This window comes from Parasteatoda tepidariorum, chromosome 3 (assembly GCF_043381705.1).
Source record: "Parasteatoda tepidariorum isolate YZ-2023 chromosome 3, CAS_Ptep_4.0, whole genome shotgun sequence".
Taxonomy (NCBI): Eukaryota; Metazoa; Arthropoda; class Arachnida; order Araneae; family Theridiidae; genus Parasteatoda; species Parasteatoda tepidariorum.
In genome coordinates this window covers 88,200,035-88,218,761 of record NC_092206.1, presented here as the reverse complement: position 1 = coordinate 88,218,761, position 18,727 = coordinate 88,200,035, and the positions used below count along the sequence as shown (strand labels likewise).

Here is an 18,727-nt window from a genome sequence, read left to right as displayed (position 1 = left end):
TCCCATGTGGTCTAGTGGTTAGGATTCGTGGCTTTCACCCACGCGGCCCGGGTTCGATTCCCGGCATGGGAAGAAATCTCTACAAAATGAGATTTTATTTTTATTATTAATTTAATGATTTACAGTCAGATAAGTTCTTTCACTACTGTTGATTATGTACAGTAACTACCAACTAAATGATTTTGAGAAAATTAATTATGTTATGTTGTATTGACATTTAGAAAAATACCTACGTAATGATAAAAACAACGATAATTGAGGAATTCATTTAATGTTTAAGTAATTGATTTTAATACATTCACGACTATATTTCGTTTTCAAAATTTTGGAATAAAAAACATGTTGTATTATGAATTAGTCTTGCGAATGGATTATTTATTATTCTACTAGCCATGGCTACCATGCAACTGCTGACTAAGTGCAATAGTCCCATGTGGTCTAGTGGTTAGTATTCGTGGCTTTCACCCACGCGGCCCGGGTTCGATTCCCGGCATGGGAAGAAATCTCTACAAAATGAGGTTTTACTTTTATTATTAATTTAATGATTTACAGTCAGATAAGTTCTTTCACTACTGTTGATTATGTACAGTAACTACCAACTAAATGATTTTGAGAAAATTAATTATGTTATGTTGTATTGACATTTAGAAAAATACCTACGTAATGATAAAAACAACGATAATTGACGAATTCATTTAATGTTTAAGTAATTGATTTTAATACATTCACGATTATATTTCGTTTTCAAAATTTTGGAATAAAAAACATGTTGTATTATGAATTAGTCTTGCGAATGGATTATTTATTATTCTACTAGCCATGGCTACCATGCAACTGCTGACAAAGTGCAGTAGTCCCATGTGGTCTAGTGGTTAGGATTCGTGGCTTTCACCCACGCGGCCCGGGTTCGATTCCCGGCATGGGAAGAAATCTCTACAAAATGAGATTTTATTTTTATTATTAATTTAATGATTTACTGTCAGATGAGTTCTTTCACTACTGTTAATTATGTACAGTAACTATCATTTACAAGATCTTGGGAAAATTGATTCTATTATGTTTTATTCACATTTTCAAAAATATCTACGTTATGATCGATAATAACAACGATGTTTCATAATTTTTGCTTACAAAATATTTTCAAGAAATCTAAACTCTACAAAGCCTGTTTTATTTCCTTTCATGCTAATTATAAAATTTTATTAGAAAAATATATAATTAAGATTTTTTTTCTTCATTGTTTTATTGAAATCAAAAGACAACGAAACTTACAACACAATTTAAAACTAAAATTACATTGTACTATGAACTAGAATCATTTTAATTGCTCCCCCTGAAATACAATTTATTACAAACGATACTCCGCCCTTTTATCTAAGTACAGTGTACTCTCGATATCTCGAACTTCCTATATCTCGGAAACCTTGCTATGTTAAAAAATTATTCTTCCCCTGAGCATTACATATCCACGTAATGTTAATCTGAATTCCTATAAACCTCGCTATGTCGAATATTTTCCAAAACCTCGTTATGTCGAATATTTTCCAAAACCTCGTTATGTCGAATATTTTTCGAAATAGAAAAGGAATTTTTTTGGAAAAAAAATCACAATGTACGTTTATTATAAACTGATTTTTTCTATTTAATGCATAATTACGTTACTACTTAACATAGTTAAATAACAGTTAACATAATTAAGTTAACATAATAACATAGTTAAAATAATAACATAGTTAACATAATAACATAGTTAACATAATAACATAGTTAACATAATAACATAGTTAACATAATAACATAGTTAACATAATAACATAGTTAACATAATAACATAGTTAACATAATAACATAGTTAACATAATAACATAGTTAACATAATTAAGTAACTACTTAAAGTAAACTAACATTACATACATAATTATTCCTATGTTTCATGGCTTTATTTTTTAGAGTGCTATTTTCGAAAAAATCGTTCTACTTTTTCGAACATATTTAGCTCTGAACTTGTTATAAGGAAAACTCGGCTACACCGAAATTTTTTTAGCCACCCTTCAACTTTGAATTATTGAGAATATACTGTAATAAAATTAACTCAAGTTATAAAATACATTTCTAAATCATTACCACAAATAACGGCTTTTTTCTGAAAAAAATTCACTTCGGAGTAAAAAAGAATTATATACAATCTACACATACATCATTTTTAAGAAGTCGTCAGGGTCACGCGTTAATTACAATTCCTACAGCGGAACTTCTAATTTATTTATTTTTTTTAAAAAAAGAAGCAATAATGGAGTTGCTGTGGCTTGTGTCTAAATTAAGAAACGGTCCACTCAGAGAACCAAACAAAACCACAACCGCAACTTTTTCCAACTTGATTCACGAACCCAAGAAAGAAATACGAGTTGTGGAAATAGTTTTATATCTTCCTCTCTTTAAACACTTTTCCGGCCTCCATGATCGCTGACCCAGAGATCTAGAGTAATTTTAACGTTTCTGGGAATGGTTATAAATGATGAAGTTGGGACCTTTATCTGTTAATTAGGCGTCGATTTATTGAGCCTCGTTTTCGGCGAGGGCTATATTAAACGTCAGCAATGTGTAATTGATGCGGAGAGTGTTTATTGACTGAAAAAAAATAAACAATGGGCTCGGGACATTAAAAAGGAATGCAACAAATTAAAATGACCAAGACATACTGATTTATAATTTTATTCGATGCGACAGCAACATGTAACTTGCATTCCATATTAATTATAGTCTTGAGAATAATCCTGTATCTATGGTTGCTTTTTTAAAGATTTGCAACTTATTTTTGAGTTAATAAGCATTCGATTAATTCAAAGTCTTAACGCTGTTTTTCGATGCTCTGTCTCCAAGGAAAGTAAAAAAGTCATAGTTTAAGTGCCTTACACTTGAAGCAATGCGATGTCGTATTCTCAGATTTTGAAAATTTTTATAAGCCCAGGTAATGCAGCATTGGTGTAAGCTTTTAAATATTACAAAAATTAAACCACTAACTCTTTTTATTTTCACAAAACTGTGGTATTTCGCCATATTGACGCCTTTGCGCTTTGCGCCATTTTCAATACAAGCGTAGACAGAGCTGGCTTTAGATAGGCTAAGCTTGATATAACAGTTGCAAACTCACAGTATTTATAAAATAACATAATAATCACAAATGGCATCGTTTCATATTACAACAGAGCCTTCGATATACAAGCTTCAGCACTACCGTGAAATAAATGTGTGTTTTTCATAATAAAAAAATATTTGCTATTCATTCAAAGTTAAATTACGTCACACTATCAAGCTGTATTTTTGATCTAGTCAATAAGCGATGCTAGTTTTTATGGCTGTTATATACAGGGTTATTCATAATTACCTCCGGGATACCGCCATTTTTTCTTTACTACAACTGGCTTCAGTGGTACATGTTACTGCCATCTACCGGCAACTGCTTAAATTAAAACTTGAATACTTTCGGAATAATTTCATATGTTCTTTCTTGCCATATTCGTCTTCGTTTTTTTACTATATCGCTTCGAAACCCCGGAGGGAATTATAAATAACCCTGTATTGCTGTTGAAACCTTTTTAGTCTTAAGAGCTATATCATACGTGTAAGATGGTATGTTTGCTTTATCTAAGAAAAGATGTTTACAACTGATTTCTGTGTCAATAGTACTCGAATAATTTAAGTCTTAAGCACAAGTGAACATGCATGTTCTGGGACGTACTAATATTTGAGAGTACTAATATATGTACTCCTAGTTTCGTTCCATTCAAAAAGAGAGATATTTACTATCGATTTATATACAAAGAAAAAAGAGTTTAAATTACGTCATATATAATATCATACTTGTATTTTTTTTTTACTATTTTATAAGAGATGTCTGGTTTTATGGCTATTATATATTACTGTTGAAACTTGTATTGTGTAGACCTATAGCTGAGGTTTTCAAACTTTTTTGATAAGGGATCAACTTTAAAATTGGAAATTCAAAGCGGTGCTATTTATATTACCTCATATTTCATTTAGTTAATTGAACCACAAAATAGCAAAAATAAAGCAACGTCGTTTCTTTATTTAAGTTAAGAAGACATTAGATTTTTAAGTTTATTTATTTAGTTATTTTTTTAAAAACTAGTTTCCCAACGCAGACAGCAAAAACATATCTGAAAATAAATAAGTAAATAAATTCAAGGCAAATATTGTAAAACCTCTTTTGTTAATTAATTACTTATGGCACTATATCATTTGTTTCAAATTTTTACATAGTTTAGTTAAACGCAAATTTAAAGAGAATGAAAACGTTGTTTTGATCTCCACTATGGGTTGTTGTTAGTGTTGACTTTTGAAGTGGATTTTTTTTGTCGAATAACGGTCAAAAAACTGACATAAATTACTGATGCTGAATTACAAGAATGCTGAATTGCTTTTTAAAAAGTAAAAAAATTAAGCGAACGATGATTAACAATTAAGGCTTGATTTTTTAATTCACCCCTAAATCATAATATTTAAATATTTTTTCGTAAAAAAAAACATTTTAAATTTTAAAATAGGTTTACATTTTTTTTCTTCAAGTTTTAAAATTGCCCAATGTTTTTGCCGAGCATTGAAGATTCTTTGAGGAATAGAAGTAAATGTTTTGCAGAGCACTGGAAAATGTTTTGCAGAAAACTGGGAAATGTTTTGCGGAAAATTGGGAAAATTTTTCGGAGCACAGCTTGTGAACCTCGGGTCTAGAGACCTATATTTGCTCTATCTGAAAAAAGATATTTGCAATTTATTTCCGGGTAAATAGTATGTGATTAATTGAAGTCTTGAGTACAATCGAGTCTGTTTGTTCTATCCAATAAGAAATATTTGCAATTAATTTTCATATCAACGAGATAAGAGAAGTCCTGGTTACTACCATGCATGTATGTTTGCTCCAGTCAAGAAACGATATTTACAATTTCCGGCTATAATTCTAGATTAGGTATCATAAGACATTATTTACTTTTTAAAGTTATTGTGCACATCTTGGTGGTAAACAGATTTATAAATGGCTGAAGAAAATATGATTTCAAAGGGCTGATGGTCTGGGTAATATCACATCACCAAACTTTTTATCCAATACTATTTAATGTCAGATAAAAACTTAGGCTTCAATGGATGGTTGACTGAATGTAAACAATAACAAGTTTCCGAAAACCGGAAGAAATTTAGAAAACTTCCGGCGTATCATTCCGCTTATGGTATGCTTACGAGGCGATGCGTGAACAGGCTTAACATTTTAGGAAGTTTTATTATTGTAATTTGTGTTTAAATTTACGCATAATTTTAACACTCATAAGAGTTCCATGAAATTTACAAATTTTTACTGATTGTGAGCCTAAATCAAATTTAAGAAAATTAATATCAAAACCTAAATAAATTGTAAGGTTTGCCATGTTTTGAGTGTTATCCCTTATTTGGCTATTAGTTGTGCAAAATATCACTCCTTGTAATTTTTTGGGTTGCACCATAAGCATGCTTGCGGAGTTTTCGGAATGCATTTGTTGTTTGCTTCGTCGAAATTTAAATCGAAAGAACACGTTATTTTGTACACACTACAAATACAATAATATTGGATGACGTGTACAAAATAACGAGTTCTTTCAATTTAAATTTTGACGAAACAAACAACAAATGCATTCCGAAAACTCCGCAAGCATGCTTATGGTGCAACCCAAAAAATTACAAGGAGTGATATTTTGCACAACTAATAGCCAAATAAGGGATAACACTCAAAACATGGCAAACCTTACAATTTATTTAGGTTTTTAAATATGCATTGGAAGGCGTTAGCCGTGATGGCTGAGGGTATAGAGTGTTCGCCTTCCAATGAGGTGAACCAGGTTCGAATCCCGGTGATGGCTGGTACATACGAATCTGCATCCGGCTAGCACCGACCACAGTGCTGACGTAAAATATCCTCAGTGGTAGACAGATCATGAGTTAGAGTCCCTTTGCGGTCAGGCTAACCGTGGGAGGTCCTCGTGGTCTTCCTCTCCGTGTAACGCAAATGCGGGTTAGTTCCATCAAAAAGTCCTCCACGAAGGCAAATTTCACTCCAATACTTGATCCAGGAGTTTTCTTGTCTTCTGGATTGGGTTCAAAATGACAAGGCTACCGAGTTGAACATTAGAAGTCGTAAGCCACAAAATTGGGTCGGCTGTTCAACGACGGTTATAAAATATAAAATAAAATATTAGATAGCATGATTTTTTAAGCTGAGGCGTGAAAATCAATCGGAAGTAGCAACCCGGAAGTCTTACTACGAATTTAACCCCTAGCGGCATCTGTGCTTAGTTTTACAGGGTCAATCATCAATAAAGTTGAATTGAGTACGAAAAATTATTATTAAATCCATAGTCCATAAGTAATAGACTTAGAAATTTTAATAAAAGTATTGATTTTGAATGACTCATCGTCCAGTACATGGAACGACGTTTGGTATAATTTTATCACTATTTTATCAATGAAGATTATAAAGAAATGTTCGACGTTAGAGGAACCATTTGGACAGTTTTATGGCAGATAAATATCTTATTATTTGAGTCTAGGGGATTTTGTTTCATGAAGAAATACACTCTAAAAATACTATAAAAAATAAAAATTTATTATTTCTTTATGCAATAATTAAAAATCGATGAAAAATAATACTTGAGTTTAATTAATTAAATTATTTAGAGAGAGAATTTTTTATCGCATTAATGAATTAACTTTCGTTTAGGCGTAAATATTTCTAAGCAAAAATCAAGTTTTCTGTCATGAAATTCGTTCCAATACTTGTTCATGTTAAAATAATATTTCATCGATAATTTCACATGATTTGAAAGAATTATTGACCATAGCTGATATTTAAAACGATAAAAACATACATCCTTTATTTCGTACCGATTAAGCTTATTCTTTGGAATAATGAAATATTTAATCGCATAATTTACTTTAAAAATTTTTTTACTAAAAATGATTAGAATTAATTAAAAATGTACAGTGTGCAAAAAATTAAACAGACCGCAATGAATAACTTTCGGTCTAATGATCGGATCTTCATGTTCTAGGTCTAAATCTAAATGGTTCGAGGGGGTGACCTAAAATATGCTAATTAGTTAGTGCAAACAATATTTTAAGATATGAAATCAGACACACCGTACTTTATCTGAATAAACATACCTTTTTTTTAATACGGATTCGGATTTCTGACTCCTAAAAAATCGGAGGTAATATGGTAATGTGGTCCCGATAGTTCGGCTAGGTGTAAAGTTTGGAGCGCTTAATGTTTATTTTATTTTATGGGTATTTCATCATAAAGAACTTTTTAATTGACTTGAAACATTTTTGCACACAATTATAAAATTCGTTTGTTCAAAGATGCAAAACATAACTTTTAGTAAATATTTGTTAGTTAATTTAAAAAATACTTGAAAAACTTTTGAATTGTAATGTATACAATTTTTAATTTTAAAGAATGCAATTTTATTTAATTTTAAATGCACAAAATTTTAGTGAAATCGGTCGAATAGTTCCGGAGAAATCCAATTTTGAAAACGCGACTTTTACGTCTGTTTCTGCATTTTATACTTACAAACATAAAAATAACTTAAAACTTGAAGTTTTTAAAAATTAAATTTTTTTAAAAATAAATTTCATCAAAATTTTTTATGCTTGGTAAATTTGTCCCATTAAAGTAAGAAAATAAAATCAGATAATAAAATAAAAATTAACGGAAAATGATATTCTTGTCGAGATGAAAATCACATGTCTTGCTCTTATTATTGTCAAAAATGAAGCAAGTGTTCCATCTCGACCAAACGATATTTATTTCTCAAGAGAATAGTTCCAGCTGTAATCATTTTTCATTGAATTCGAACACAAGACATCTTTGTTCGAACTCGAAAACGGAATCCTAGCATTGACCAAAAAGAATCACACATGACGATTTATAAATAAACAAAAGAAATTTTAAAAAAAGGAAAGAAAGAAAAAAGAAGAAATTGTATAGAACGCGTGTGGGACATCGAAATCAGCTTTAACTTGTTGGGGGGAACATGTAACAACACGTTTTCCACGTGCGTCTTCCATATCACGGTCAACGCACTTGCGTTAATGCGCGATTAGCAAGATTATATGAATAGAATAAATTCACTACGTGGGTTCGGGTCGTTCGAGGCCAAAGACAACGTATTTGATCTCCAAGTTTTTATTCCAGACATTAAACACCCTTGTGGAGGCCTGTTTTGAGGTCAAAGGTGGATCATTAAAAACGATCGCACTTGGTCAGAGAGGCATCTATCAAAATGTCGTTAGGATGTCGTTCGTGACGCCGCATCCGAAAAATACAAAAACTTTTTAGTTCTTTTTTAACTATGCTGGTTAGCCACATTTATTAGTCAGATCGTTCTAAGAAGATGAATGGTTTAGAAATGCTTTAAAAAAATATAACGTTAATTAGGAATTCGTCATAAGAATTCAAATGTTCGATTTTGTTTATATGTCGCAATAAAATAATTCTTAGTGTTTGTTCCAAACTTATTGTGAACGTTCCGTTCTTGCGAAATTGTGAAAAATCTTCGCGTAATTTTGTGAACGTTGTGATTTTAAGCCCTGATTGAGGATAAAAACTTATTTGCAGTGATTCGAATTGAAGTGATTGGTATTATAAAGTCTAAAAATATTAAAAAAGTATCTGGCTAACAAAAGCATGAATAAAAGAAACGAAACCTATATCGAGATCAATTAAAAAAAAAAAAGCGCGAGATCATCAGAGAGTTGTTGATTTTTGAGGAGATAGTTTTTGTTTTTTAATTTTTTGATACTTTATGTGTGTTTGTTGAATAAATGTGTCTTTTTTATTTAAAAAATAAATAAATAAATAAAGAGCTGTTCCTATTAATACAGCTTGATTCGTTTCAGTATCATTGAAGTGATTCGAATCAGTAATTGATAATGTAATTGATCAGTAATTCGAACTAAGTGATTCTAATGAATGATTCGATCATAATTTTAGTAACCATTAGAATGAAATAAATAAAGTAATTAAAGTAACTATTACAATCAAATTAATCGGATCAATGGTTCAAATGAACAGATTCGGATCAGTAATTCGAATAGAAAAATTCGGGTCAGTGAATCGTATCCAGTAATTCAAATCACTATTCGAATCAAGTGATTCGTATCACAGATTTGAATTAAGTGATTCAGATTACTGACTCTAGTTATGTGGTTCGGATCAGTGACTCGACTTATTATTTAAATCAAGTGATTTTGTACTATACAAATTATGTGATTCAGATCAACGATTTGAATCAAGTTTTTCAAATCATTATTCGACTCAAGTGATTCAGAACAGTGATTCAAATGACCATTCAATAAAAAAAATTATTCAGATAAGTGATTCGAATCGAGTGATTCAGATCAGTGATTTGTATAAAGTGATTCGGATCGATAACAAACATTGGTTTTTGCATTTTTGAACAGAAATGTTTTTATAACAACACTGTTTGAGATAACTTTTAAGAAACTTAAATTTTTAAAATGATTTAAACAAAAAATTTTAGAAATACTGTAAATATATATATATATATTTTTTGAAATATTGTAAATAAAAGTAAAAATAGTATCCTAATTTTAATTTAATGGACGAAAATGTAGGGAAAAATTATATCGATAGGTTTCGCTTTATACACAAAGGAATAACTGAAGGAAATCGATATTATTTTTAAATACATATATTAAATTATTATATCGATAAAATGTAAATTATTACAAAAATGACGAAAAATTATGCTGACTAACAAGTTTGCTCTAAGTACACTTGGATATTTTGAAATTAAACTAAATTACATTCAATTAAGTAATTAAAATAAACTAATTGTAATTTAAATTAATTGTTCTGCATCAAAACACTTTTGAGAAAAAAATTTCTCTAACGGGGAACATATCTTTAACTGCGTGGATTAAAGTCACGAACCCTACCCACTAGAACACACGGAACAATAGAAATAGAATAATATTTATATAAATTATTTTTTATTCATTTTCAACAAAAATGCATCATAATTTTGTATTTTTCTTATTCAAACATTTTAAACAATTTCTTGTGTAAAAAAGTGGTAGCGATTTCTTGTGGTTGTTCTTAAAAAAGATTTTTCAAAAAATAAAATATTTTTTAAGTCAGTGAGGAAAAAAAAGGGATAATTACCCTTTAAGATTAAATAAATTAGCTAAAATTTAAAATCATTGCATAGTTTTATTAAAATACAAAATCTTTCAACTATATATTAATACGTTGACACTTAAATGGGAGAAAAACGCACGCTTACATAAAATATTTTACTAAATATTTTGTGCTCTAAATTTGTACACAAATGCATAAAATAAATTTTTTGAATTCATAATTTGCTGTATCTGCTAAGTTCCCTATTCATATAAGTCGATGTTTTTCTGAAAATTTTTGATGAAAATTTAAATCACAATACAATTATCCATGAAGTGCAATAAATTTTAAAATCTAAAGCTATTCAGGTATTTTTTTTAAAAAATATTTATATTTTTAAATAAATAAATGTAATGTGCAAAAGGAGCAAAGCTTCAATTATTATATTCAAAAATGAAAAAATCTTGGATTTTACTCGATTGTGTTTATTTATGAAGTTTCTTAAACATTCTCCAAGCAATTACGTCATTTTTTACCGAGAAAAAAACTTGTTTTTTTAGACAAAAATCATTCTTTCTTATTTTTTTTAATCAATAAACTTAATAAACCAAAAAAGGAAAGCTACAATTATTATTTATTACCATTCAAACATTAAAAACTCTTTGGTTTTACTCGATTGGGTTAACTTTCTAAATTTTTTAAGCATTCTTCAAACAATTTCGTCATTTTTTACAGAGAAGAACTTTTTTTTTAGAACAAAAATCACTCTTTCTAATTTTTTTCTTAAACAATAAACTTAATAAACCAAAAAGAGGAAAGTTACAATTAATATTCTTTAAATGAAAAAAGTAAATTTTTTATTTTACTCGATTGAATTTACTTTAGAAGTTTTTGAAACACCACCAAATAATTACTTTACAGAGATAAAACTTTTCTTCCTTTAAAAAAAAAAAAAAAAAAATTAATCTTTCATTATTCTTTTTAATAAATAAATTTAATAAATAAAAAAGAGCAAGGCTATTCAGAATCTTTTGCACCTAAGGGCCGCTTGTAGTTTGATTTGGCATTTAATTTCCGACAGGTCAACAGCTGTCGGTTGCAAAGCAGAGAATCCTTGGCATCATTCCCTTCTTTTGCTTTCAAAACATTCAACTTCCCTGGTCCTCATAATGCAAGAGTCCCCAAATCGGGGCCCCCTGAACTCTTTCGTTTGTTTACGCCAAAAAGGCCAAGTGATTTCAGTGGTATATCTTCTCTTTCTAGTGTGTATGGAAGGCTCTACAGCTGGTAAGTGGTGAAGGGAAAAAATACACACATAAATAAAAATGACGCCAAGAAAATAAAAAGAAATAAGAGGCTATCTGTTGGGCGGACCATCATGTTGCACGAACAGAATTCGTGATGGACTCTTTCGTTGCTAAAGGAAAAAAAATCGCAAGAATCTTCATTAATCGCGATATATTAAATCGATAGGAAAGAAAAAGTGAAACACTTTGCAATAAAAATAGAAAGGGTTGATTTGGATTGCGATTTAAGTTTGCTTTTAACTGCCCTTTTATTAATAAACGTTTGTATTAGAAAAAAAAATAATGAAAAATTTTCGAAAAAATAGGCCAACTGTAATATGTTTTATAAATATAATTGTTGTAAGGTGAGATGCTTTGCTAAAAATTCAAACAATTGTGATTTTAAGAAAAATCCCATTCCTTGATGTATCGATAAAAAAATATCAGTGATAAATCTCGCCAAATAAATGTAGCACAAAAAAAAAAAAAAAAAAAAAAAAAAAAAAAAAAAAAAAAAAAAAAAAGAAGAAGAAGGAACTGTGTATAATGTTATTCTAACGTAACCTATCTCTAAAAAATCGTATTGCTATTTTTCTTTTTTTTTAATAACATGACATTATTATATAAACGGTTTAAAAGTTAATTTATCGATAGAACAAAGATCGCAGTTTTTCACTTAACCATCTTGCTATATTATCACAAGCGCAACAAATTTTAAAAATAGAGGAATAAAAACTTTTATATAATGAAGACATGATTTAAATTTTGTATAATAATTATTTAAATTTTATATAAATTAAAACTGTTTAAAGTTTGGGAATAAATAATTTTAGATTATTTGGATGTATAAAAAATTAAAATAATAGGTTCTACCGAGATTTGAACTCGGATCGCTGGATTCAGAGTCCAGAGTGCTAACCATTACACCATAGAACCTTTCTTCCCATGCCGGGAATCGAACCCGGGCCGCGTGGGTGAAAGCCACGAATCCTAACCACTAGACCACATGGGACTCACGGACGGGGAGAAAAATATTATATAGCCTTCTACAGCATTTATATTATGAAATCTGAATTTCTACATGATGATTTTTTTTAAACTTATACGTGAAACAAAAGATGAAAAAAAGCTTTTTTTTTATTAATTAAAAAAAAATTATATCGAAAAGTTCGTAACACGAATTTACATGACTTTATTACTTTCACTAACTTTTATTTTTATCTCGTTCCTGTTCGCATTAATTGAATTATTTTTTCTTTTCTCGAAATTTTAAGTTCTTTTTTTACTTCAAAAAATGAGTAATAAATAATAATAAAAAGAGTGAGAGAGGATGGGGAAGCATTTCATTCTTAAAGATTGTTTAGTTCTAAATGATCAAATTTGTCTTTAAAAACAAAATATCACTTAAATTTCAGAAATAATTTTCTTTTTAAAAACAATAACAATAATAATTTAACTGAGAAGCATAAAACAAAAAAACAAGTGACATTACAAAGTGAAGCAATGATATAGAACACAAGCTATAAAAAAATTAAAGACAATATTAATTTTTAAATAAATATTCTATTGTTAAAAAAATCTATGCGAAATTAGCAACTGACGAAAATTCGGAGCAACTATACCATTAATAACAGAATAGTTCTTTCTACAAAACATTTCCATAATTGGGTAAATACATAAGAAGAAAAAAATGCGGAAGAAAATGAATAAATAAAAGCAAATTAATAAATAAAACAAATTAATAAATAAAAAAATTAATAAATAAAAAAAAATAATAAAAAATTTATTACACTCTTCATTTTATAATCGCCATCGAAAACTGTAAAAAAAAAAAAATCGGTTCAATTACACCATTATTAATAAAATTTTTTACAAATAATTTCGTAAATTTGCGACTTCAAAAATAAAATACATAAACGACAACTTAAGTAACTAAAATTTATTAAAAAACTAATGACACTTTTCAACTCATAATGAATAGAAACGCCAGAAATTAATGGTGTAAATAAGATAAATAAGAACAAGATAATAAGAACATGTAAATAAGATGTAAATAAGACGTAAAGATGTAAATAAGAACAGCTGAATGTAACTCTACCACTGATACAAAAATACGCTAGGTACAAAACATTGCTATAAACAGTAGCATTTTCTTAAAATAATTATATAAAATACACAAATTAATTGACAAATAATTGACATCAATAAATAAAAAACGCTAATAAATAAATAAAATATAAAATAATAAATTACATAAATGAATAATTTAAATAATAATTAAATATTTAAAACGTATAAATATTTTTAATTATAAGTAAATGATTTAAATAAATAAATAATAACTTAAATAAATTAAATGGTGTCAATAAGATAGCACAGCTGAATGTCACTACAACACTAATACAAAAATACGCTAACTTCAAAACATTCCTATAAACTTAACATTTTCTTAAAATAATTATATAAAATACCCAAATTAATTAACACATAATTGACATCAGTAAATAAAAAAACGTTAATAAATAAATAAAAAATAAATTAATAAAAAATAAATTTATAAAAAATAAATTAATAAAAATAAATTACATAAATAAATAATTAAAATGAACAAACAATAATTTAAATAAATTAAATGGTGTAAATAAGATAGAACAGCTGAATGTAACTACAACATTAACACAAAAATACGCTAACTTCAAAACATTCCTATAAATTTAAAATTTTCTTAAAATAATTATGTTAAATACCCAAATTAATTAACAGATAATTGACCTCAGTAAATAAAAAAAAGTTAATAAATAAATAAGAAAAAATTAATAAAAAATAAATTAACAAAAATAAATTATTAAACTACATAAGTAAATAATTAAAATGAACAAACAATAATTTAAATAAATTAAATGGTGTAAATAAGATAGAACAGCTACAACACTACTACAAAAATACGCTAACTTCAAAATATTCCTATAAACTTAACATTTTCTTAAAATAATTATATAAAATATCCAAATTAATTAACAAATAATTGATATCAATAAATAAAAAAAACGATAGTGAATAAATAAATTACATTAATATATAATTTAAATAAGTAAATATTTCAAATTCATAAATAATTTAACAAAACAAATAGCATAAATAAATAATTTAAATTAATTCATAAATAATTTAATTAAATTTATAAATAATTTCCTTAAATTCATAAATAATTTCCTTAAATTCATAAATAATTTCCTTAAATTCATAAATAAATAATTTTAATAAAATCATGAAGAAGAAAAAATTCATAACACTCTCCACTTCATAATGAACGGAAGCTGTAGAAAATAAGCGTCATTAATCAGCTTTCGACAAAGTTAATAATGCACCATAAAAAAACAAACAATGCAAATAAAAAAGATTTTAAGAGCTCATCAAAACACAAGCACTGTTCCTTCCATTTAAACACTTGAAAGAAAAAAGGGGGTGGGGAAAATAGCCAAAAGGCTTGATAAAATTATACGCGAAGTACAGATAAGCGACAAGGCAGTGGAAAGAAGAAAAAAAAAAAATGTTATGAAAGACATGACCCCACGGCTCTAGGAGACGCGTGATCAGTTTCCTGTGAGGTGCTCCACAAGGAGCCAAAGGCTCGTGGGAAAACGAGGAACCACCGGAAGTTCGCTTTACCCCTCTTCCCAACCATCCACTGACACACATTTATTATTTTTTTTACCATATCAGGGTTAAAAAGGAAAAGTGTCCACATATTCAGGTGGATCCTTTTACATACATACAGCACGCAATTATTGTATATTCAGTTGAAAGTCTTCATTTAAAATTCAGTGCAGCATTTCACTGATGGTAACTGCAGATTAAAGGCTGGTGTTTTGGGCTGGAAAATGACTTCATTTAACGATATTTTGTTTCTCTTGTAGGTTTTGATTGAATTAAAATGTTGATTATTTTATTTATTTATTTTTGCTGCGAATGGCGTTTTCGAGAATTTGATGCATTTGTCTCATTAGTTTGAATAATTATTTAATTAAATTAAGTTTGAGTTCAAACGCCGAATCGAATGAGACGTTACTTTTATGCAATAGTAAATGAGGTAATTTTTTGCCGGATTGTTCTTCAGGTACTTTTTTTTCGGTGCCCCCCCCCCCCCGGTACACTTTTTATTCTGATATTGCTGAGTGGCATAAGAATTTTAATTACGTTTCGTTCTTATGTTCAACGAAGAATACTGGTCTGAAAAAAAACTGATAGTTGATAGTTAACAAACTTGAATTATCGTTCTTAAGAGGCCTTTAATCCCGCCATCTTGGATTTTAGGTAAAATATTTATTGCGCTTTTTTTTTTTTTTGCCCTTAACAAACTTTTGATTATGTAATATTACATTACCATACTAGCAAATTATTATTATATCATATTACATTTCAAAAAAGTAAGAAAATAAAGGGATCACTTTATTAAATTAGGAGATATAGCTCTTGATAATTTTTGGAACTTCTACGAATTTTTTCTCCAAACTTTAAAGCAATAAAATGATACGATTTGTGGTTTTGATTAAGTAATTTAAAACAACACGTTTCTCAGATTTTAGATTCCTTAAAATCTTATCTTATTGCAGTTTTAATTGTTAAAAAGCGATTTGGATAACGCAAAAAATAATTTTTTTAACGTTAATTGCATAAAAATTAAGATACTTATCTAAAATATAGAAACAAACAGTTCTGATTCGATAGCGGTCATGTATTTTACATGTATTGAAAGATAATGCCACAAGAGTAAATATACATCATCAGTTTATTTGTGAAAATTAAATAAAAAATATTAAAAGCATATTTAGAATTTTTCCTCTGTCTCTATAGCTGAGTTCAGTCTTCTGAGGAAATGAACAAAAACGAAATGTTAGGGCGTATCTTGCTTGAATGGTTCTCGCGCAAAATCTAAAAAGAGTAAAGTTTTATTTTTATGTTTTTGCGACATACCTGATGAGAAATTAAACATGATTTTTTGTCTTAGCTTAGGCAAATAAAATTGTGATAAAATTCCACATTCGTTTCTCAGTCGACAGTAAATGTGTACCTACTAAATTTTAGATACCGATGCCTAATTGTTTTCTAATAAAATTACCAAAAATTATAATTTTTAAAATTCAACACAAATGCTAATTAAATTTAAAATCATTCATTAAAGATCTAAAACTATTACAGTTTGGAATTAATAAATGACAAGATTTCGATTACTTTTTATTTCGAATAAAATTCCAATTGTATAGTTTGAAAAAAAATAATTTCTTTCCAGAAACTTGATTATAATATGTAAACGATTTCAAAATATGATTTGTTTTCAAAATCTGCAAAACTAATGACGAATTAAAGGAAAACTGGTGATTAAGCCTTAATTGCTACTTTTATTTATGCTATACAAACGGTATAGAAAGAAGAAAAATCAAGAAAAATAAATGAAAAAGAAAGTAATGAATTGAAAAAATTATCAAAACTGCCTTTTCAGTCCCATGTGGTCTAGTGGTTAGGATTCGTGGCTTTCACCCACGCGGCCCGGGTTCGATTCCCGGCATGGGAAGCATAACACTTTTGCAATCTAAAATTTTTTACAGAAACCTTCATTTTTTTTTTTCGAAATAGAAAATCAACATTAGCAACAACAAAAAAAAAAAAACATAAAAAATAATAATAATTTAAATTAAGATTTTTATATATTTGATATTTGCAAATAAGCTAATCCTATGACCAAAAAAAAATTTGTTTTTAAAAATAAACTTTGTTCGATTAATTTCCTTTTTTTTTTAATTCTACTTTAACCTTGACAATAGAACGGAAATAGTCGTCATGCCACATTTCTCGAAACCTTCCGTGAAGAACTTAACGCTGTTTTTTCAATTGCACTGCAGACTATATTTTTCAAATATGAAAATAAAATATGGAATTCTTATTCATTTAAAAAAGTTAAAATTGTAAATGATTAAAGTATGTTTACATTCTGTTATTCGTAAATAATATTTTCTCAGAAAAACTTGTATTTTTAATATTGAAATTCTTAAAAAAAGAAAGGAGTTTGGAACGTTAATTTCACTATTGTTTAGTACAGTGTAGAATGATTAGAAAACCATTAAAAATTTCATGAATAATTTGAAAAATAGTGTAACTGTAAATAACGAAGTTAAATTATACAAAAATAAAGAAATAACTAATATTTTTCTGTATAATTTAAAAATTAGCATTCTGAGCTTAAAATTTTTTATTAGAATACAAGATTAGTTTTCTTAGTTTGTATTTTAAAGTGCAACTTAACATACAACTTAATGTTGTCACACTCAGATTCTTCGTCAGTGCAGTTGCATGTCAAGTTTTCATTAAAATAAAATAGAATGTTATAATTCGGTGTTCCGAAGGAGCACCAAACCGAAAAAGCCGGAAAAATCGAAGGAGCACAGTTTTTTCTGCTGTTACTTTTATAAACAATTTTATTTCATTTTGTCACTATCGTTAAATCAATCCAATTAACAACAGTCGATCCAATTTCGAGTTTACGACAACCAATGTTCAATATCGTATCCTTGCAATTTTGAACCCAATACAGAAGACGAGGGAACTCCTGGATCAAGTATAGGGAGAAATTTGCTTTCGTGGAGGACTTTTTGATGGAGCTAACGCGCATTTGCGTTACTCGGAAAGTAAAACCAAGAAAACCTCACATGTTTACCCTGACGGCAAGAGGACTCTAACCCATGATCCGTCTGCCATTGAGGATATTTAACTTCAGCACTGTGTACGGTGCTACCCAGGGGCAGAAATCGTACCACCGCTGGGATTCGAGCCTAGGGCACCTCATTGGAAGGCGAACGCTCGATTCCCTGAGACATAGTGGAAAATAATTAGGACGTGGCTTCAGAAATGAAAACCTCACACAGTTAGTCTGAAAGTAAGGAGATCCCATGATCAGTCGACCACTGAGGATATTTTATGTCAGCACTGCAGTTGGTACGAGCCGGGTGCAGAATTCGTATCGAACTGCCGTCGCTGTGATTCGAAACCTGATCGCTTCTTTGTGGTACGAGTGCTCTATCCCCTGAGCCACCACGGCTCTTTACTAACTATCTGTGAAATTAAATTTTACCTCTATAAATATGCTTGTAATTTGTCACGCTTTTTAATATTGCATAGGTTGCGCGAGAAGTGCGAATTGCCGATTTCATTTTTTAATCATAAAAGTGCAATTTTCGATGGTTTATTATTGCCACTA

The 18,727-nt window shown here is 28.7% G+C and overlaps 6 non-coding genes across 6 annotated transcripts; 4 read left to right on the top strand and 2 right to left on the bottom strand.

Annotated features, from left to right (window-relative positions):
* Window positions 1-72, top strand: TRNAE-UUC (transfer RNA glutamic acid (anticodon UUC)). The gene has a single exon. It is a non-coding gene; the product is annotated as a tRNA-Glu (tRNA).
* A 355-nt stretch (window positions 73-427) lies between these two features.
* On the top strand, window positions 428-499 carry TRNAE-UUC (transfer RNA glutamic acid (anticodon UUC)). The gene has a single exon. It is a non-coding gene; the product is annotated as a tRNA-Glu (tRNA).
* A 355-nt stretch (window positions 500-854) lies between these two features.
* Window positions 855-926, top strand: TRNAE-UUC (transfer RNA glutamic acid (anticodon UUC)). Its single transcript has one exon. It is a non-coding gene; the product is annotated as a tRNA-Glu (tRNA).
* Window positions 927-12,339: 11,413 nt separating this feature from the next.
* TRNAQ-CUG (transfer RNA glutamine (anticodon CUG)) lies at window positions 12,340-12,411 on the bottom strand. The gene has a single exon. It is a non-coding gene; the product is annotated as a tRNA-Gln (tRNA).
* Window positions 12,412-12,415: 4 nt separating this feature from the next.
* Window positions 12,416-12,487, bottom strand: TRNAE-UUC (transfer RNA glutamic acid (anticodon UUC)). Its single transcript has one exon. It is a non-coding gene; the product is annotated as a tRNA-Glu (tRNA).
* Window positions 12,488-16,975: 4,488 nt separating this feature from the next.
* TRNAE-UUC (transfer RNA glutamic acid (anticodon UUC)) lies at window positions 16,976-17,047 on the top strand. Its single transcript has one exon. It is a non-coding gene; the product is annotated as a tRNA-Glu (tRNA).
* The last annotated feature ends 1,680 nt before the right edge of the window (window positions 17,048-18,727 follow it).